Genomic DNA, 14,453 nt, shown 5'->3' with positions numbered 1-14,453 from the left:
TAGCATGTTGGCAGTGTTAACATGCGAAATCAAGCATGATGCTACAATGCTAAAATGCTAACATTAGCATGCTAACACTTAAAATGTTAGCAATTATATATATATATATAAAGTATAAGTGATAAGTGATCGATAAAGTGCTAAGTGCCTGCATATGTTAACACTCATAAAAATGGCAAAAAAATGATACTATGCTAAAGTTAGCATGCTAGCAATGTTAACTGATAACACATAGCATGATAGCAGAATGCACCATTAACGCTAAATGTCCTGATCGAGTTGTGCATTTGTAAGTGTGTATTAATAAGTAAACTTGTGACTTTATTATCCTTGTCAAGGAGATGTTTATCCTGCGTCTCCCAGTACTTGGTACGATGTACAATGGTGGTACGATGTACAATGGTGGTACGATGTACAATGGTGGTACAATGTACTTGGTAAAGCGGTTAGGAATATTAATGTCAGATGACGAGTTGGATTCTATTTCCAGTGTTTCCGCATTAAAAAAAAGGTGCCATCTCACCTTTGTCACACGCTCGCAGTTTCATTTGAGCAAAATAGGAAGCATAAGACGCTCCACGTCGGGAAGATCGGGGTGATTGCTGTCAATCCGAAATGTGGCTAAGGCGTACGCCGTCGGGTAGCGCTGACGTTAGCGGTAGAAAACACAAGCGATAGCGTGCAGTATAGGACTGGTCGCCAGCCAATCACATGGTACATATAGACAAACAACCATTCACACTCACATTCATACCTATGGACAATTTGGAGTGGCCAATTAACCTAGCATGTTTTTGGAATGTGGGAAGAAACCGGAGTACCCGGAGAAAACCCACGCATGCACGGGGAGAACATGCAAACTCCACACAGAGATGGCCGAGGGTGGAATTGAACCCTGGTCTCCTAGCTGTGAGGTCTGTGCGCTAACCACTCGACCGCCGTGCCGCCATTATTATTATTTTTTATTTTTTTATGATGTTAGCCTCAGTCGTCTGTGGGTTAGCCTGTGTTTCATGTGTGTCAACAGCATTCATCTGCCTGTTAGCATTATAGTAGCATCTCTTCTGTACACCTTAGCAGCCTCGTAGCCTCTGTTAGCATGTTGGGACTAGCACGTTAGCATCCCTCGCTCATGTTTCCAGTGCAATATGTTGTGATAAGCTGATGCTACAATACTACAGTTGTTAGCCCGGCCACAGTAGTAGAAGCCTCCAGGAAGGAACACAACAGGGTCCAGATGCCCACCCACGCCCCCCCACCCCCTCGCCCCCCCTCTTCGCCGCCGCCGCCCCCGCCCCCATAAACAATGAAAAGTTAATGAAGAGGTAACTTAATGATGTAATGAATATGGCCGAGTCCAAGGTCAAAGCTGGCTGCAGTCTGGACGCAAGACCAACACGACACACACACACACACACACACACATGCATACACATGAAGTGCCATCTGTGTGTGTGTGTGTGTGTGTGGTGATTGTTGAGCGGTGATGAAATATTGAAAAGGTTGAAATGGTACAGTCGAGTCAAGCGGGATTGATGGCGCTTTGCTAGCTACGTGTTTAGCCGTGTCTGTTTGTTTTCATTTCATTCCATTTTGCTCATTTATTTCGTTTTGGAAAGGAACCCGGCAAAGGCGGCACCGTTGAGGTTAAAGCGAGCTAAAGTGCTAAAGTGCATCAATTAGCCGTCGGTGTGACCGCTAAGGTTTGCCGCCAGCGAGCAACGGCCGCACGTGTCGGCTTTCACTTTTCACCAAAGCGTCCGGAAAACAACAACAACAGCGAAAAGCGAGAGAGCTTTTTTTCCCCCCCGTTTGTTTGGGGGGCGGCCGTACCGCCAGGCCGCCCCCATCCCAGGAACGCAAAAGCTGGAACGCCGGTGTAAACACCTTCAGACGTCAGCGTTGATCTACTTTAAAAAGAGTTTCATTGTAATCAAAAACAATAAGCGCTCCGAGTCTTCCAAACAGCCTGCCCCCCCGCCCCCCCTCCCTTTTCGCCGCCCTGGCCTTGAAGTATGAAATAATATTCTGTGTGTGGGCCCGGCCCAGCGCTGAGAAGGCAAACATTTCACAATAAACTTGTTTAACTAAAGGCCTCGGCACGCACGGTTGCCAGATAGACGACATGCTGCGTTAATTACAAGCGCCCGTTAAAATAAACCACCGGGATAAAATATGACTCCTTCAACCCCCCCCCATTCTTGGGGATTTAAACAAAAGAAGAAGAAGAGGCGTCCACCTCGCATGTGATGTTTGGAGAGCAAACACGGCGTGCAGGACAAGAGACATAAACACAAAGGGTGCGTTCGAGAGCGCCCGTCAACAAAGACGCTACTTTGGAACCATTCTTTTACGGATGCCGCTCCCGCCTCCGCCGTGCACCCGGCGAGGGAAAACAGCCCCGTTAAGCACCCCGTTTATTATTCTTCAAAGTCTTGTCTGAAAGTAATATGCTTTAAAGGCACACTGATACCCCCCCATGCCCCCCTCCACCCTCACAAGGCGGACTAATGGATTATTTTTGCTGAAGCGTGGACTTCAAGTTCCTGCTCTTTGCTGCTGGGTGGCCCCACCGGTGGTTGCTGTCAGTGTGTTAACATAAGAATACAAGCGGGGAGGGGGGTGGGGCGGGGGCGGGGGCGGGGGCGGGGTGGCCAGTTGAAGTACATATAGCGCGGGATCGATGTTACAACATCACAACATTTGACGGCCGCTCTGCTTAAACACCCGGTGGCACCGCCCTCCGACATCCTCGTCGCATGTCGCCCCCTCCGGGGTCACCTGGTTGGGGGAGGGTGTATACACCAGCAGAGCGGTGACGGTGTCCCCCCCTCAAACATCTGGATGCGATGAAGCGGCGTTTGTCTAAACAGCACAGCGTCTGGGCTGAGCCACCCAACGTGCTCGCCAGCGTTATTGACAAATACTCCAGCGCCGCCGCCCCAGGAGCGGGGGGAGACGGAGATGGACGCTCTTCGGTGTTTACACCATGACGGCGCTCTTGAGGGGACGGACGCTGCGATTGTTGAAGGAGATGTTGAGATTAGAAATGAAAGCCGGGCAAATCGGACGCTTTGTCGACTGAATGCTGTGATTTAACGCTCGTGCACGGTGGCGTAACGGCTTTTATTTACTCTACATTGCAGCCCCCCCTCCCTGAAGGGACAGTGTGTTTATACACTGAGGGAGGGGGGCCTGCACAAGTTGGATGTTGTTTGCCTTACTCAAAAAGCGCCTAAAATTGAGTACTTTCCTCAGTACACTCAGTAAGTACACTTCGTACTTGGTTCCAGAGGTTATGGAAAGCCAGTGCACACGTACCCGGGTCTTGACCCTGAGGCAGTCTGGTCCAAAGACCAATCAGCTGTCAGACAATGGAAAACGCTAGCAGCTAGCGCATGTAAATATTAGCTATCCACCAATCCAGAGGCATCAGCCTTTCCCGTCTAGGAAGACGACCTGCCCGAAGGCGCCTCCGAAAGTGGGTCCGCCCTTGGTAGATGTTGGGATTCCTAGTTCGTGTTCTGCCTTGGTTTGGTTATCACGGGATTCAAACTCTTCTTTGGACCAGAACAACCGGTCTTACCGGTGGTCTCTGGTTGGGGTCCAACTGTCAAAAGAACCAATCAACCTGGCTTTTTTTTGGTTTCTTCTTCAATCCGTGCACTCGGCCCCACCCTTTCAGATACCAGTGTTTGGTCTTAAAGGGGACCCTTTGTATTGGGGTGTGGACTCCTGTAGAGCAGCCCCATGCAATAACCCACATAAGTGGGACATTGGTCCCACTCAGTTTCTACAGTTGCACCCGCCCATATTAGGAAGTCTCACAAGGCTCACTGTGATGTCACAGGAAGCCGGTGTTAGGAAAAACTCTCTGAATCCGAGCGTTCAGAGACATCCCGAACTTCTTTTGGGGCTTACTTCCAAATGAACAAACCTCATTCTCTGAAACGTTGGCGTGTTGGGATTCCTACTTTATGTTCTGCCTTGGTTTGGTTATCACAGGAATCAAACTCAGGAAGCCGGTGTTGGGAAAAACTCAAAAGAACCAATCAACCTGACTTCTTTTTGGTTTCTTCTTCAATCCATGCACTGGGCCCCACCCTTTCAGATACCCGTGTTTGGTCTTAAAGGGGACCCTTTGTATTGGGGTGCACCCGCCCATATAAGGAGGTCTCACAAGGCTCACTGTGATGTCACAGGAAGCCGTTGTTAGGAAAAACTCTCTGAATCCGAGCGTTCAGAGACATCCCGAACTTCTTTTGGGGCTTACTTCCAAATGAGCAAACCTCATTCTATGAAACTTTGGCGTGCTTTAATACGGGAATACGACATTCCAAGTACATTTATAACTCAGACAAGTGGGAAAAGCATCACAGGTTCCCTTTAGTCTAGTTAAGGTAGTTTTGTACCACTTGGCCCCTGGAAGGATCAGGATGGAACCCCTTTAACTTGACAACAGAAATGCTAACAAACGGAGCCTACTCGTCTTCTTGGTGGAAAACAAGACTTTTATAAACAAGCGAGTGTGGGGGAGGGGTCAGGCGGACATGCCTGGGATAATAAGCGTCAGGGAATCTAATCAGATTTCTAAGAGGAATTGATTGTTGTGAGGCAGGCTGCCGTCATGGCCGCCGTGGCCGCCGTGACCGGGGCTTGACAATAAACCCGTATTTAAGTGTTAATTTTTATGCTAATGCTCTGGCATCGCCGTGTGATGCAATTCGGTCCCCCCCTCCCTCCCTCCCTCCACCGCCACCTCCCGCCCGCCGATATAAAAATCGTCCCGCGTGTGCGCGCACACAAAATGTCAGCTTGGCAGCCGCGTGAAAGCTTGTAATTTATGAGGTATGTTTCTATTAGTGTGTGTCACACTTGTTAGGGAGCCCACATGCGCCTCTCGCTCGCTAGCTCGCTGTCTTCTGTCTGTACCCCCCCACGCCCGTCCCCCCCCAGCCCTGACAGCATCTACTTCTTTAACACACAAACACACAAACACACACACACACACACACACAGTGAGTGCGTCTTGTTGGTGAGATGTCTCAGCTGAGCGGCTGCTACACTGAGGCCTTAATGTATTATCATACATGGGGGGGTCCTTGCCCCCCGGACAAAAGGCAATTTAATACAATTTAATGACACTGCCAAGAATGTGTGTGTTGGGGGGGGGGCAGGACTCGGTAGAGTGAAAATACCGTCTGTGTTTTTAACGGCAGTGTGACCTTCATCCTTTCTTTGCATTCGCCGATCATCATGTTAGCTTATGATGGACATGTGGGGGTGGGGGCGGGGGGGCGGTACTGATACAGCAGTATGTTTATTGTCGGGTGCGTCCTCATATTGCTGCCATTCCAAGCTTTCGGGGTGGCCCTGAAACATGATGTCTTATTTACATTATTTTCCATGGGAATCAGTGATGGCCACCAGAATGGATTCTTTTATTTCATATTTCATTGTTTTTACTCCACAACAATGGAAACATTAGAAACAGCTGGAGGTGTGATGCAGGCTGCAGGCATCCCTCGGCCTCACTCGCTCAGGCTTTTTCACAAATATATGGAATCATAAATTGTGGTTTAATACAGGATGTATTCAATATCTATAAATATATTGGTCTATTGCTCTATTAATGTTAATAAAGAGTGTATGTCCAAGGTGGTAGACAGGTTGTCCATGACCAATATGTCTTATTTTCTCTTATTATATCTACTCTATTGGGTAACAGAAGTGCAAAGGTCAATGTAGGGGTGTTATATCATGTCTCGAGGGCTCTAATAATGTTAAAACCAATATTTAGAAGGTTGTAAACAGTTTTTCTATGCCTAGTATGTCTTATTTTCTCTTATTATGTCTACTCTATTGGGTAACAGAAGTGTAAAGGTCAATATAGGGGCGTTATATCATGTCTAGAGGGCTCTAATAATGTTAAAACCCATATTTAGAAGCTTGTAAACAGTTTTTCTATGCCTAATATGTCTTATTTTCTCTTATTATGTCTACTCTATTGGGTAACAGAAGTGTAAAGGTCAATATAGGGGTGTTATATCATGTCTCAAGGGCTCTAATAATGTTAAATCCCATATTTAGAAGGTTGTAAACAGTTTTTCAAATCCTAATATGTCTTATTTTCTCTTATTATGTCTACTCTATTGGGTAACAGAAGTGTAAAGGTCAATATAGGGGTGTTATATCATGTCTCCAGGGCTCTAATAATGTTAAAACCCATATTTAGAAGCTTGTAAACTGTTTTTCTATGACTATTATGTGTTATTTTCTCATTATGTCTCCTCTATTGGGTAACAGAAGTGTAAAGGTCAATATAGGGGTGTTATTTCAAGTCTCGAGGGCTCTAGTAATGTTAAAACCCATATTTAGAAGCTTGTAAACAGTTTTTCTATGCCTAGTATGTCTTATTTTCTCTTATTATGTCTACTCTATTGGGTAACAGAAGTGTAAAGGTCAATATAGGGGCGTTATATCATGTCTAGAGGGCTCTAATAATGTTAAAACCCATATTTAGAAGCTTGTAAACAGTTTTTCTATGCCTAATATGTCTTATTTTCTCTTATTATGTCTACTCTATTGGGTAACAGAAGTGTAAAGGTCAATATAGGGGTGTTATATCATGTCTCAAGGGCTCTAATAATGTTAAATCCCATATTTAGAAGGTTGTAAACAGTTTTTCAAATCCTAATATGTCTTATTTTCTCTTATTATGTCTACTCTATTGGGTAACAGAAGTGTAAAGGTCAATATAGGGGTGTTATATCATGTCTCCAGGGCTCTAATAATGTTAAAACCCATATTTAGAAGCTTGTAAACTGTTTTTCTATGACTATTATGTGTTATTTTCTCATTATGTCTCCTCTATTGGGTAACAGAAGTGTAAAGGTCAATATAGGGGTGTTATTTCAAGTCTCGAGGGCTCTAGTAATGTTAAAACCCATATTTAGAAGCTTGTAAACAGTTTTTCTATGCCTAATATGTCTTATTTTCTCTTATTATGTCTACTCTATTGGGTAACAGAAGTGTAAAGGTCAATATAGGGGTGTTATTTCATGTCTCGAGGGCTCTAATAATGTTAAAACCCATATTTAGAAGGTTGTAAACAGTTTTTCTATGCCTAATATGTCTTATTTTCTCTTATTATGTCTACTCTATTGGGTAACTGAAGTGTAAAGGTTAATATAGGGGTGTTATACATGTCTCAAGGCTCTAATAATGTTTAAAAAGCATATGTAGAATGTGGTAGACAGGTTGTCTATGTCCAACATGTCTTATTTTCTCTAATTACACTTCCTTTACCCAATATAGTAGATATAAAGGTGACTATAGGGGTGTTATATAATGTCTACAGCGCTCTAATAATGTTTAAAAAGCATATGTAGAATGTGGTAGACAGGTTGTCTATACCCAATATGTCTTATTTTCTTTTATTATATCTACTCTATTGAGTAATTGAAGTGTAAAGGTGACTATAGGGGTGTTATATCGTGTCTCAAGGGCTCTAATAATGTTTAAAAAGCATATGTAGAATGTGGTTGACAGGTTGTCTATGCCCAATATGTCTTATTTTCTGTTATTATGTTTACTGTATTGGGTAATTGAAGTGTAAAGGTGACTATAGGGGTGTTATGTCATGTCTAGAGGGCTCTAATAATGTTTAAAAAGCATGTGGTATTGTATATTATAATATTGTAAATATAATATAATGTTGTAAATATTATTATGTGTACAATACTGTTGGGGTCTATATATTTATATAAATATGAAGATTGCAGCAGTATGATGACTGCTGACGAGGGGAAGTGTGTGTGAGTGTAGAAGGGGTGCGGGAACGGGACTCAGACCAGGGCAGGGGCAAGCAGACAGACGGGTGTTTCCCGTACGAAACGGTTAGCGTCACATCCATCAATAGAAACGCTTTGCAACCATAAGAGGGGGCGCTGGTGCGCTGGGTGGGGTTCCCATATTTTGTCCCCACTTTTGAGCGAAATTCATTTGTAATTTGACCGGTGCGGTGGCAGCGCTTAAATGGCGGCAAAGTCGCGGCGCTGGCGCGTGGAGTGCCACTAGAACGCCAAAAACCGTCCAAACTGCACTCGGCGGGCCTCGGCGAGCGCACTGAAAGGTTTGGATCCAATTCACATATAGGTCAATTAAATGCACCAACATCTGCTCTCTCCCCACCATTTGCATATAGCATTCATATGTTAATCATGCCCCTTGTTTTTTTCTTCCTGTGTGTGTGTGTTTGTTTCTCGCTGTGCGCATGTTTTTTTTTTTTGTGGGGTTTTTTTTTTTTCCTGTACTTCCTCCCCTCCTCCCAGCCTCTTTTGTACGGCCAAACAAAAAGAGATGCAGAACATGTTGGATTGCCTCTTCCCCCCCGTCCTATTTTCACTTCCTGCGTGCGTTAAAGGGGAGGCGAGCGGGCCCTGATGGCGACGAGAAGCCCCTTTAAACGCGCCCCACTCTCCTCCCCGAGCAGCTTAATGCCTTATAAATCAATGATGACACAGATGGACCAGCGATAATCTATTTAGAATGCCTCACAGCAAATATTGTTGTGCAGATGATGAGACAGACAGTCTTTTTAACCCCTAAAGTCCTCCCACGCTCGCCTGCTCCTCCTGTTGGAAACACATTATTAGCACCAGCAGGTTTTTGGCTTGCAAGGGTCCTTCGACATCTCGTAGCTTCATGGTTGTACTGCGTCCTGGAAGACACGGAGGCGGCCATGTTGCTGTTTCATTCCATCTAAATTAGCGTCTTCCGGAATATAAATCAAACTTTTGCTAGTTTGGTTGCTCCTGGAACTTACAATAAATATTCATATGTAAAATATTGGGATGTGGAATGAGATCGGGAGCTCGGTGAAATGTAACTTTGTTGTGGATGTTGTTTGGTTGTTTGTGTTGCCAAACAACGGTTTATGTGTTTCGTTATGCAGCCTGTTGTTCTGTGTACTATGCGGTAGTTTGGGGGTGTCCAAATGTGCCCCCCCCCCCCAGGGACGCATAGTGAAAAATGAAAGGATGCAACTTTGACACTTTGTAAAATAACACATGGAAAGAAGAAAAAACTGCATCTCAGCTTTGTTCTTATGAGTCTTTGCTTATTTTCTTATTTTTCACGTTACTTTCCTAAATTATTTCTTCACAAATAATTTTTAAAATATTTTCTTCTCATAATATTTTGATTTTATTATCATATATTAATTTTAAAAATGTTTGGAAAGTATGTTTTCAACTTTTTCCCATGATTATGAATTTATTCCCATAATATTTATACTTTATTTTAGTAATGTTATAAATATTTTCCAACCGAGTTTTTTAAAAATTATAGCTTTATTTGTTGCTTCATTTGTTCATCAAATACGGTGAATTAAATATTTAAATAAAATCAAAAATATTAAATCTAAAAAAACATTGAAAAAATTATAAAATGTAAAATATAATTTTTTTGTAATTTCAAATTACTTCAAAATCCATTTTTGCTTTTTTATTTTTATTTTTATTTTAATCAACTGTACTTTTTGGAATGGGCCACATGTCGATAAAAAACGGTGACTTTTGGGAAGTCAATTTGTAAATGTTTATTTATTTCTTCTCCATGACACGTTTTAGAATGACGTGGATCATAGCCTGGAAATACGCTGGTTAAGGGTTTGGTGATGGTTTGGTATTTCGGGGGGCTGAATAAAGACAGAATGGTTGCTAGTTTTAATAAGGATATGGACTGATGATACCAGAATGGTTGCTAGTTTTAATAAGGATACGGCCTGATGATACCAGAATGGTTGCTAGGTGGATGAAGGACATGGACAATATAAAAGGCTAAAGCGCACCAGCAAGTTGACCAGTTCAACAGGACGCCTTGATGAAAACATTTCAGCACATTGGACACGTCGTAACCTTCTTTCTGGATCATTTCTGCGTGTTTGACATTTGGGAGGTTAATGGCTGTCCAGGGTCTCTGCCCCCCGCATCCCCCTTCATGGTCTGTGCTCTCCATCAGGCCCCGTGGAGGGCCGAGGAGCGTCGGGATGAAGTGCAGCTTGTCAGACGTGGCAGCTGGTGCGAGCGCGCTGATAAATATAAGCTGGTATTGATCGTGTGAAAATGAAAGATCCCCGAGTGGCGAGCAGTATTTAGCTCCTCGCCCGCCTCCCGTCAACGGTGGCCTTGCCCGGGAGAGGGGGGAGGCGGGGGGGTATGGGATAGATTTCCAAACGTGCCTGCGGGCGCCGCATCGGGCCAGATTTGATTTCATCTTTAACCTTTTTCTCCGGCATCGCTCCCTCCGCCTCTGAAGCGCCGCCCGCCAAATTCAGCGGTTCGTCTGGACTTCGGGGTCCGCCAGCCCTCTGCTCATGGTTCACTTCCTCCTTCCTTCAGGTGGCGTTCCCGTCCGCAGTGCCAGCCAGAGGCGGCTTGATACGACACCAAGGTTCACTCCAGTATGCTGTTGGTGTGCTAAGGTAGGCTCCGCCTTCTTCCGGTTTTCCCAGTGGCGGTCCCTGACCAATCCCAGAGCAGTCGATACACATTTGTGTGCAAGTGTGCTTTTTACCTTTTAGAGGAAAGTGTAATATATTTATTATGTTATTATTATTCTTATTATATATACATATAGTATTTCTTTGTTCCTTTTTTCCCCTTTTTTTCCCTTTTTTTTTTGCCTTTTTTCCCCTTTTTTGCCTTTTTCCCCCTTTTTGCCTTTTTCCCCTCTTTTTTTGCCTTTTTTTTTGCCTCTTTTTTCTTTTTCATGTTTTTTCCTTTTTCCTATACATATATTTTTTGTTCCCTTTCCCCCTTTTTTTTTCTTTTTTCCCTTTTTTGCCTTTTTTCCTTTTCTTCCTTTTTTCCCTTTTTTCCTTTTTCTTATACATATAGTATTTTTTGTTTTTTTCCTTTTTTTTCCTTTTTTCCCTTTTTTCCCTTTTCTTCCTTTTCTTCCTTTTTTCCCTTTTTTCCTTTTTCTTATACATATAGTATTTTTTGTTCCTTTTTCCCGTTTTCTTTCTTTTTTCCCTTTTCTTTCTTTTTTCTTTTTTTTCCTTTTTCCTTTTTTCTTTTTTTCCTTTTTTCCTTTTTCTTATACATATAGTATTTTTTTTTGTTCCTTTTCTCCTTTTTTCCCCTTTTCTTCCTTTTCCCCCCTTTTTCCTTTTTTTCCTTTTTTGCCTTTTTCCTTTTCTTCCTTTTTTGGCTTTTTTTGTCTTATACATATAGTGTTTTTTGTTCCTTTTTCCCGTTTTCTTTCTTTTTTCCCTTTTCTTTCTTTTTTCTTTTTTTTCCTTTTTCCTTTTTTCTTTTTTCTTATACATATAGTATTTTTTTTGTTCCTTTTTTCCCTTTTTTCCCCTTTTCTTCCTTTTTCCCCTTTTTTCTTTTTTTTGCCTTTTTTCCTTTTCTTCCTTTTTTGGCTTTTTTTGTCTTATACATATAGTATTTTTTGTTCCTTTTTCCCCTTTTTCCCCTTTTTCCCCTTTTTCCCCTTTTTCCCCTTTTTCCCATTTTCCCCCTTTTTCCCCTTTTTCCCATTTTCCCCCTTTTCTTCCTTTTTCCCTTTTTCCCTTTCCCCCCATATTATATTATTTTTAATGAATATTACTATTTGCATTTTTTGTGTCATTTATGTTCATCATTAGCCTAACTAATCCCGTTTGATTGTATTTTTGGAATATGCAGTATTTAGTATTTCGAAAGGATATATCATTACTGTATATAGTATTTCCTGCGGGCCCAATGAAGTACTTGGTACTTAACGTTAGGAAGACTGTTTGAGCTTGTTGCTAGAGCTGGATGGTATGGTCGTATCTGTGTGAGGATAAAGAACACGACGACACACACAAGTAAACACACACACACACACACACACACGCCAACTGTTCATCATTCACTCGCCAGTTAGACTTATCCCCAAAGGCGTTGTGTCTTTAAGCGCACACGCCGTGGCGCGGCTACAGTGCACGTACGCACACTCAACTTGTAACAATCTGGATCGTGATAATCTATGATAATCATCCGCCACATGCCACCTAAAAACACACACGGGTGGCATTCGCCGCCCGCCCTGGCACGCCGCGTCATCCCGCCTCCCCGCGCCAATGTCACTACCTCCGCCGTCAATGTCAGCGCTCCTCCTTTTATGCGCCAGCACCGTCAAGCCGGCCGGCCGCAGCGGCGGCGGCGGCGGCCATGGCGGCGGGGTCCACGCGGGAAGGCGAATGTTGTGCAATTTATGTTTGGCATTAGTGTAATTGAATCCCACTCGTATATCAAGACGTGGCGAGGTGGCGGGTGATATAAATACGCACCGCCATCCGTGAAAAGTGGCAAGTGTCCCTCCCTTATTCCTGATCTCGGGAACAATGTCTCCCGTCCCGACTCCCCCCGCCACCACCACCGTCCCCATTCGCTTCCCTCCTTCGCGGAGATGGATGATAAATTCCGAGCGGGCGCGCCTGCAACAGCTGTTGGCAGACAGGCCTGATATGAGAATAGCAGCATAGGATGAGCGGGCATTAAAAATTAATATGCTATTTAGCCTAGGTGTATTTTAGGTATTTGACATTTTCATGTCCGGACAGACTCAATTTATTCATAGTGGCCAGAAAAAAACCCTAAATAAAATAATAAAAAAGGCTGTGCGGGGGTGGGGGGACGGGGACAAGGGGCGGATGCTAAGCCAAGGCTGTTTGGCGCTTTTATGGTCTGTCTGACTCACCTTGTCGCCGCCATGCGGGGGTCACATGAGCGTGCACGTGGAAACTTTAGTCTACTTTTAGTTCAAGCGGATCAAATATTAATTAACACAACGCCTATTTGGGTTCCTTCGGGGGGCTGCCGTTTGATGGTGCGGTTCGTCCGTACTCGGGTGGACGCCATCCTTAGGACTGGCGTGTGATCTGGTTTCCAATCGGGAGCATTTACACTCATTGGAACGCCGCTGAGTTTGTTCGCTTTGGTTGCAATGAACCCAACCCTGGTGTTCCCCAGACCAGATGGACTCGGTTTGCCTGATTTTGCAACCTGGTGCAGATCGGTTCACTTGGGTACCGATGTGAACGTTGGGACAATTAAACCATTTTTTTTTCAATGTTAGCTTTTGGTGAAATCTACGTTGGTAAACATACCAGGATCTCGGTATTCGGATTACGTAATCTGTTGTTCCCGAAAGCAGTCCAATAGTTGACTTATTAAGGGACAATAAATGCCGAACTCCATGACCCTGTGTGGAAGACGTGATTCCTCCCCAAAGCTAACAACTGGTTGAGCCACCCATAGCAGCAACAACTGCAATCAAACCTTTGTGATAACTTGCAATGAGTACCTCTTATGGCACTCTGGGGGAATTTTGGACCACTCATCTTGGCATAAAACCAAAACCGCACCAAAGTACCAAGCCTGATTCATATCCTCATTGGACCAAAAGTCGCCCCCCGATGGTTGGAACGTAAAACCACAGTGGACGGTGATGCTTGTACGACTTGGAAGGACAGCAGGGCTCAGGTACTGGAAGGGTCTGCTTTGAAGCATCCTTGAACCCCCAGTTTAAGTCCGGTTTATTGCTAAAAACGACGTTTAGTAATGCAAGTCAACATCAAAACCTGAGACCCAGGACGTTCAAAGCTTTGGACGTTCAAAGCTTTGGCCCAGAGGGGCTTTCTTTGGCCGTTCTCCCCCCGCCCCCATTCTGTAACTAGCAAAATACAGCATGTCAATAAACCGCCGCAGGTTGAAAACCCATCACCCATCTCCTTTTGTGTCCTCTCATAGTCCCAAACGAACGTACAAGCAATGGCTAGTTTGTCAGTGCCGAGGTACGTCGACTCCAACGGGGTCCCCTGCAGTTCGATTTCTGATCCTGACACTATGAGTGTTTAATTGAATCATATGGGACTGCTGAGTACGGGTCATTGGTTCCTTGGTTTTGAAGCCTCCGGGCCGTTAAGAAATGTCAACAGTCGCCCACAGCGACTCCGCCGCTGACGTTGACTAAATGATCTTCACTCGACTTCCTGCATCAGCCTTAAGTTAGACATCGTGTCCGCCTTGTTAAGAGACTTAGTCTGGTCCCAGTTTCTGCTGCGTGATTCATGTTGGACTACAAAGAAGTCTTCAAGTGCTGGTCGTTGATCCGTTCTTAAGGTCGGGTGAAAAACAAAAACCTCAATCCATCCATCTGGCTTCTCCCGCCTATCTGGGTACAGGTCGTGGGTGAAGCAGTCCAGCAGACTCATCCTCCGGTTCCTGGGAGTGGTGGTAGTGGGGGGGGGCAGGGAGGTATTCCCAGGCTAGCTATGAGACATAATTTGTCCAGCGAGTCCTAGGTCTGCTTGCCCCGTGACTGGAACCCTTCTCCAGGGAGGCGTCCAGGAGGAATCCACACTAGCTGGCCACCTCCTTGGTGGCTCCAAGGGCGAACCCAAACCGAGGTTC

At 44.3% G+C, this 14,453-nt stretch overlaps 1 protein-coding gene across 7 annotated transcripts in view; it reads left to right on the top strand.

Moving 5' to 3' along the window:
* znf536 (zinc finger protein 536) overlaps window positions 1–14,453 on the top strand; it is a 290,819-nt gene that overhangs the window by 144,920 nt on the left and 131,446 nt on the right. For all 7 annotated transcript variants that reach the window (XM_058078806.1, XM_058078805.1, XM_058078810.1 and 4 more), the window contains one exon: window positions 10,404–10,486. The gene's annotated coding sequence lies outside the window, so the exon portion shown is untranslated. The remainder of the gene's footprint in view (window positions 1–10,403; window positions 10,487–14,453) is intronic.

Source organism: Doryrhamphus excisus, chromosome 7 (genome assembly GCF_030265055.1).
Source record: "Doryrhamphus excisus isolate RoL2022-K1 chromosome 7, RoL_Dexc_1.0, whole genome shotgun sequence".
In the NCBI taxonomy this organism is placed as follows: Eukaryota; Metazoa; Chordata; class Actinopteri; order Syngnathiformes; family Syngnathidae; genus Doryrhamphus; species Doryrhamphus excisus.
The sequence above is the reverse complement of the archived record's forward strand: the minus strand, read 5'-3'. Positions and strand labels throughout refer to the sequence as shown.